This window comes from Mastomys coucha, chromosome X, assembly GCF_008632895.1.
Source record: "Mastomys coucha isolate ucsf_1 chromosome X, UCSF_Mcou_1, whole genome shotgun sequence".
NCBI classification, from domain to species: Eukaryota; Metazoa; Chordata; class Mammalia; order Rodentia; family Muridae; genus Mastomys; species Mastomys coucha.
In genome coordinates this window covers 146,059,935-146,068,058 of record NC_045030.1, presented here as the reverse complement: position 1 = coordinate 146,068,058, position 8,124 = coordinate 146,059,935, and the positions used below count along the sequence as shown (strand labels likewise).

Below are 8,124 nucleotides of genomic sequence, written 5' to 3'. Positions count from 1 at the left end.
CTACAATTTCTGCAGTATGTTTCCAGGTGAGTTTTCTTGGGGGTTTTCTACTTTACACTAGGCAGCAAACTTACTGCTAAGTTGTTTTGTTTTGTTTTGTTTTGTTTTTTCTCAGTCCTTGATACATTAATGTGAACCTTCATAATGTTATTTAATATGGACTAAGAACTACAGTTTTGTATTGTTTTCCCTAAAACTCTGCTTTTTTCTACCTCTTGGAATATTCTAGAAGGTTTACCAAAAAGTTGTTTGGTTTTAGACCTTAAGACAAGGGACTGAAGTACATATTTTACATACCAAAGCAGACCTGACACAGACCTAGTTCTCCTAGCATACTTCACTCTGTCCCTGCATGGCACACCCTACCCCAACCTTGAATTTTCTAACCTAGGGGCTGGGCTGGGCTGCCCTTCCCCCCAGAGGTTTCTCAATATATAATCCAGACATTTTGTGCCTGCTCTCTCGCTCTCTCTCCCTCTCTCTCCCTGTCTCTCTCTTTCTCCTTCCCTCTCTTCCTCTCTCCTTCCTTTCTTCTCTCCTCTCCCTCCTTCCTTCCCTCCCTCCCTCTCCTCTTTTCTCTCTGTGTGCTCACCCCTTTCTCTCTTTCTCTCTTCCTCTCATACCCACTTCCTGCAAAGCCACTTCCCTGTCCTTGGGGCCAGTGAACTCGCCCACCAGAGAGGAGCTTCCCAATAAACCAGCCTTTATTATAATGTAATCTGGCATAAATTAGCTCATTTCACTCACAGCAGAGAAATGACCTATCAAAAATGTCTTAGTACTTACTATGGCTGCCCTCAGTCACCCTGGAAAAACAGGATGATGGGGGTTGGTGCAGGGGGCTCATGTGGGTGGGGGGATTTGAGCCAGTTTTTCAAGCTTCAGCCATCTCTTGGCAAATAAGACTTGCATTTAAACAAAATTAATAACCTGAGAAGAGTGCTTGAGTTATCATGAAATCAGTGCCACCCAGGGTAATCCTGCTAGGATCTAAAGAGAAAAGACAGTGTGCTGAAAACCTGGGATTGGATTGTGGGGCTGGAGAGATGGCTCAGAGATTAAGAGCACCGACTGCTCTTCCAGAGGTCCAGAGTTCAGTTCCCAGCAACCACATGGTGGCTCATAACCATCTGTAATGGGATCTGATGTCTTCTTCTGGTGTGTCTGAAGAGAGCAATGGTGTACTCATATATATAAAATAAATAAATAAATCTTTAAAAAAATGAATTACTGGTTTGTGGTCTGTTAAGCTAATTTACCCACAGTCTCTGCACAGCAGCCAATTTGAGTATACATGAAATAATAGAAAAGACTTGTAGTGATCGAGGTGTGAAGACTAGGACTTAACATTTCCAGGTGGCCCAGTCATGTCTAAGGGATGAAAGACATTCACTTTGATTAATTCTCATTTAAACTCTGCTGGAGGCATGGATGATGATGACTACCTTCCAGTTCAAGAATGAAGCCTTTAGGCCGGGCAGTGGTGGCACACGCCTTTAATCCCAGCACTTGGGAGGCAGAGGCAGGCAGATTTCTGAGTTTGAGGCCAGCCTGGTCTACAGAGTGAGTTCCAGGATAGCCAGGGCTACACAGAGAAACCCTGTCTCGAAAAACCAAAAAATTAATAAATAAATAAATAAAGAATGAAGCCTTCAGATAAAGTCTCAGCTCAGATGCTTTCTGATCTAACTGATCATCAAAAGAACATAGAGTCTGTGCTCAATCTTTTTTCTGACCTTCCTTCCTTTTTTCCCTTTTTTCTTTTTTAAAATAAAAAAAAAAAAATGTTTTTGTTTTTTTAAGACTGGGTTTCTCTGTGTAGCTCAGGCTATCCTGAACCCACTCTGTAGACTAGGCTGGCCTTGAACTCAGAAATCCATGTGCCTCAGCCTCCTGAGTGCTGGGATTAAAGGTGTGTGCCACCACAACCCAGCCCATAATTTTTCTAATTCATAGATTTCTCTGGTTTCTGGAAGGATCAAATGGCTCATGCCATACTGCCAAAGTCCACACACAGCCAGTCATTGGAGTCTTTTCCTCCTCCAAGAAAGGAAATCTGGGCGTGGCTTGTAAGCATCAAGTGGAAACCCCACTACCAATTACAAAGTAGTCTGTTTATCTCATTTCTGGAGAAACCTTGTTCACACAAATCTCTCTTACACTTTTTGCCTCAGAAGGCAAACCAGCACATCAAACTTTGCCCCAATGTGATGGATGTTCAGAACCAAGCTGCAGGGGCCCATCAGCATGCATCAGTCCAGTTCTCCTGCTGAGTGAAGCCCATGGGTCAGGCAGGGCACTATTCCTGGGGAAATCCAAAGGCAGGGGTACTGAGGCCTCCACAGGAGCTGTACATCTTACCATTGGCTCCAGCACAGAGCAGAGCCATGTCTTAAAAGATTTTTGGAATTGAGTTTTAGATTATTAAAGCTGCACTTAAAAACCAGCAAAAGGTTACAGAGTGGAGAGAGTGAGGAGGCTGCATCTAGCTCCCACTCTCACAGCCATTGCAATACACTAAGTTCCATAGAGACAGCACCAGGGCAAGCAAGAGCCTGACGGGCACTGGGCAACTCTGCATAGCGGAGGAAAATCAACTAAACATGGACAAAGGAGATCCTAAGAAGCAGAGACGCAAAATGTCCTCATACGCATTCTTTGTGCAAACCTCCCGGGAGGAGCACAAGAAGAAGCACCCGGATGCTTCTGTCAACTTCTCAGAGTTCTCCAAGAAGTGCTGAGAGAGGTGGAAGACCATGTCTGTAGTACGATAAGGATATTGCTGCCTACAGAGCTAAAGGAAAGGCTGATTCAACGAAAAATGGGGTGGTCAAGGATGAAAAGAGCAAGAAAAAGAAGAGGAGATGATGAGGATGAAGAGGATGAGGAAGAGGAGGAAGATGAAAAGGAATGTTAGTCTCCCTCTTCTCTGTTGCCAAGGTCTTCAGGAGGTCTCCCTTTAGAAGATGATGATGAATGAGTTGGTTCTAGTGCAGTTTTTTTCTTGTCTTTAAAGCATTTAACCCCCTGTACACAATTCACTCCTTTTAAAGAAAAAAAAAAAAGAAATGTAAGGCTGTGTAAGATTTATTTTTAAACTGTGCAGTGTCTTTTTTGTATAGTTAACACACTACCGAATGTGTCTTTAGATACTGGTGGTGTTTTCAGTAGCCACTAACTTTGCCTGGTACAGTCTGGGGGTTGCAAATTGGCATGGAAATTTAAAGCAGGTTCTTGTTGGTGCACAGCACAAATTAGTTATACATGGGGACAGTAGTTTGCTTCTTGTTTTTTGTTTTTGTTTTTGTTTTATTTTGGGGTTTTATTTTTTTTCATCTTCAGTTGTTTCTGATGCAGCTTATACAAAGATAATTGTGTACTGTTAAATATCATTATGGGTGGTTGTGAGCCATCATGTGGTTGCTGAGATGTGAACTCAGGACCTTCTGAAGAGCAGTCAGTGCTCTTACTGCTGAGCCATCTCACCAGCCCCAGTTGTTGTACTGTTAACTGAATATCACTCTGTAACTGAAAAAAGAAAAACAAAAACAAACAACCAAACAAAACATTTGGCTGTTTTGTTAACATTCTGAATGCTTCAAAGTAAATACATTTTTTTTATTAAAAAACCCAGCAAAACATTAACTATTAAAAGGATAAATTGTGGGATTGGAGAGATGGCTCAGTGGTTAAGAGCACTAACTGCTCTTCCAGAGGTCCTGAGTTCAATTCTCAGCAACCACATCCAATGCCTTCTGGTGTGACTGAAGACAGCGACAGTGTCCTCATATACATAAAATAAATAAATCTTTAAAAAAAGTTAAACTGTGTTTGTGTGTGTATAGGCATGTTTCTGTAGTGTGTGTGGGTCTGAGCACGCACTCTTGTGGGTTTTTTTGAAAAGCACAGTTCAGAGCATCCAACAGTCTGGCACAAATGAGGTGCATATAAACTCATGTAGGTGTGCACACACACACGTACACATAAATAAAAATAAACAAGTATGCTTGCATTTTAAAAAAGGGTACTCCATAATAATAAAGATAACAATAAACTATGTACTTGAATGCATGTAAAAAAAACTAGCTAAAATGTTTAAAGCAAAACTAGTAGAATTGCAAGCAGACATTTGCACAAACAAGAAAAATGAAAAGCCCCTCTACTGTACAGATGAAGAAAAATCGTAATGTGAAGTTGAATATAATTGAAAAGAGTGACAGAAATGGAAAATATATTGTTTTTAATAATTTACAGAAATTTACCATAAACTAGGTCATAGTGGAAGTTTTAAAAATGTTGAATAATCTGTACCATACAGATACTTCATGGTTGACACTGGGGGGAAAAAGCCACAAAATGTAATCAAAAGAAAGCAAAAAAAGAAAAAAATGCTTAGAGTCTTAAAATCTTCTCACTAAATGAGTGGTTGTGAACTGGAGGACATTATGTTAGGTCCAGATGAAGAAATGTGAGTGCCACATGTCTTCTTTCAAATTTGGAGGCTATAATTGTTTACCTAAATGTAAAGTAGGAACAACCAAAGGTTGGGAATAGTTGGAGACAGTGAATGGATATGTATGGCTGTGTTCGATTCACTCACTCTGTATATATGTGTTAAAACGTCCTAGAGGCAGGTGGATCTCAGAGTTTGAGGCTAGCCTGGTCTACAGAGTGAGTTCCAGGACAGCCAGGGCTACACAGAGAAACCCTGTCTCGAAAAACAAAACAAAAAAACAAAAACAACAACAACAAACCAAAAAAAATCCTCTTAAAGGTCATGAATGCATGTTATACATGGTGAAGAAAAATATAGTATTAAAATCAATTTATGAATAAAATTCTCATTACTGAAATAATTCATAATGAAAATGACAACATATTATAGTCCCTTAAATAATACATGCAGTTTTGTTCATCATGTATAAAGTATGTGTATATGTATTAATGGCTTTTTTAGCATGATATTTTGCGATACAGTAAAGTGGTATTCAAAAGGAACTTATATCTAAAAATGAACAATTGCATTGAAAACAAAAACACACTTCATACCAATGATGCATCCTACCAAAATGACAGGAAAGAAAAAAAATATAAAAATCATAAAAGTTGTCTATAATAATGAAGACCTATATAGGATGCATCTATATCACTAATTTCAGTGTTTTTTTAATCTAGCTTTTTGCATTATACTCCAAAAATAAGATATTTCAGTATAAAAACCAAGATTATAGAAACAAAACCTTTTAAAGTGAATCCAGATATTGTAGGGGAAAGCAGATATTTAAAGTTACAGAAAGAAAGTGCAGTGAAGGGATCCGTCCTACCAGAGACCAAGACTTGTCATGTAAGTAGATTCTAACTAAGGCTGTTGCAAATGAGGAAAGACAAAGAACAATGGGAGCCCACAAATAAACCCAATTATCAGCACTGAGCCTCTCTAGCACTCATCCCTAGCATGCTGTAAAACTATTATTTGTTATCTATTCCCTTCAGATGATAAGGACAATGAAGACTGACATTTATTTATTTCAATCAGATATTACTACTGTCTAAAAAATGAGGAGCCTCAATAAACAGTGTTTAATAAAAACGCAAGTGTAAAAACTCAGAACTAGGATTCTTTTTAAAATACAAAGGAACAGATGCATCATATCCTTTGAGTAGAGAAGGAGTTCCTAGAGAAAGACAAAAATTAGATTACATAAAATTTAAAAACATTCATAGGTACATGCAGACCCGACAAAATGTTGTAAGTAAAAGGTAGAAATAAACTACTAAATACTTGAAAATTTATAGGGTACACAAGCAGGAAGGCATATGGGACTCAGGAATGCATAAGGGCTTTAGGAATGCATAAGGAATTTAGTAAGGCCTAAGGGATTTAGGACTGCATAGGAGGCTTAGGGACCCCATAAAGGACTTAGACATATCAATAAGAAAAGATCAAACAGCTTCGTAGAACTGACAAACCACACACAGAGCTCAATTTGCAGGAAGAAAAAAGAAAAACAAAGAACCAAATAACAAAAGTTCTAGAGACCTCACTATTATTCAGACAAAAACCTCTGGAGACCTCACTATTATTCAAAGAACCTCAATCTAAACAGAAAAAAAAAGTGATGCCGCATAATATGGGCAACACAGTCATTTTGAAAGTAACTTAGGGTTAGAACCTAGAAACAATAGTTTTAAGTATATATACAAGAGAGATACTATCATGCTTTTCATACGCATTTACATTTGAGTAGTGTGTTTTATGTGTCAATTTATTTCTGTACCTATTAAGCTATTGCTTCCCATATTTTTTCTTTTATTTTTGAGAGAATAATATAATCACATCATTTCTTCTTCTTTTTCCTCCCTCCAAAACCTCCCATACAAATTCATGGCCTCTCTTTCTTTTAATTGTTACTGCATGTTTATATATATAAACATTATATATTTAAATATACATTTTAATATATAAATATTTTAGAAATATTTATATATTTAAATATAAAAATTTAAAATTATATAATTAAATATTTTAATGTATAAATATTTTAGAAATATTTATATATTTAAATAAATATATTTTATATAAATATACATTTATAATATACTTATATAAATATATAATATATTAATATATGTATATAATATATTACATATATATTATATATATTCCTGAAAGTTGTCCTCTGACTGCCACATGAAACATGGTATTCACCCCAATAAATAATAAATGTAAAAAAATTTAAAAATAAATAATCAGTTTACCTCAAGATTCACCATTTTTGCTTCCAGGTGGGTATTCTAGAAGTGTGTCTGAATGTATATATGTATGTAGTTTGGATTAGCGTAGGTAGACTTCTGGAAAAGTTACAAAGGCAAAATACTGATACGAACCAGATTTTGAAAGAAGCTTGTCTGGAACCCAGTTGAGCAAACGTTTAGTCAGAGGATAAGCATAAATAAAAGTATAAGAGACTAAAAGAGAAAAAAATCTGTAAGAGGATAAGAAAAAGCAGCCACACACAGGTGGTGCACCTTTAATCCTAGCACCTTAGAAGCAGAGGCAGGAGGATCTCTGAGTTCAAGGCTAGTGTGGCCTACAGCATGAGTTCCAGGACACCAAGGTTACATGGGAGAAACCCTGTCTCAAAAATAAAAACAACAAAAAAGCAAGTAAGCAAACTGATAGCCACAGAGAACAAAAGACTGTGTAAATTTGGATATAAATATTATAATGGACTTCTCTGCTAGAATTTGAGCAAAAGCTACCCATTTCAATATAGTTCTTCAAAAACTGGTATTTTAAACAATAAAATTTGTAGCTCAATGTAGACAATATGTGTTCATTTAAAAGAAATTATTAATGCTGCAAAAACAGCCGTGTCTTTGCTGTGATCATAAAAAAGAGAAAGAGCTATTAAGGTATGTTCTGGCAGGGTGTGGGGGAAGGGAGTGCCTTGGTGGGCCCATGCCAAGGCATCCTTTCCCCCTGAGAGACCAGACACACGACAGTATAGTATAGAACAGAGTTTATTTAAGGGAAGGAAGTTAAGAGGGCAGTAGAGGCAGAGAAAGACAGAGAGAAGGAGAGAATAGAGAAGTAGAGTCTGGCCACGACCACGTGGAGAGACAGGGGAAAGGAATAGGGTAGAGGGGAAAAGGAATGGGGGAGAGGGGTAAGTGGGAAGCAAGGGTAAGAGAGACAAGCAAACAAGAGAGAAGAGGGGACAAGCAGCTCCTCTTATAGTGGGCCAAGCCTACCTGGCTGTTGCCAGGTAACTGTGGGGGTAGAGTTCAGATAGAATACTAACAGTCTTAAATATAAAAATTTAAAAACATGCCGGCAGAGTTTTAATCCACATAAACAGGAAAAATAAAATTAAAGAGGAATACACACAGAGTTCCAGCTGAGGTTGTAATGTCAGAAAAATTATCAGGATACCACACCAAGCTTTGACAAGAAGGGAAATTCTCACCTATGTGTGAGAGGATAAATTGACTCAACTTATTAAAAATTTTAATACTTGGCCAGAGAAATGGAAAGTCACTTGTCACTAAGCCTGTGTGTGTGTGTGGGGGGGGGAGTGTAGGTGGGTTGGGGCGGTGGAGCTATATAAAGAGGGTGTGGGA

General features: G+C 37.8%; 1 protein-coding gene across 1 annotated transcript in view; it reads right to left on the bottom strand.

Annotated features, from left to right (window-relative positions):
- The window catches only part of Foxr2 (forkhead box R2), a 22,439-nt gene that overhangs the window by 13,520 nt on the left and 795 nt on the right, over positions 1 to 8,124 (bottom strand). The gene's annotated exons all lie outside the window — the stretch shown is intronic.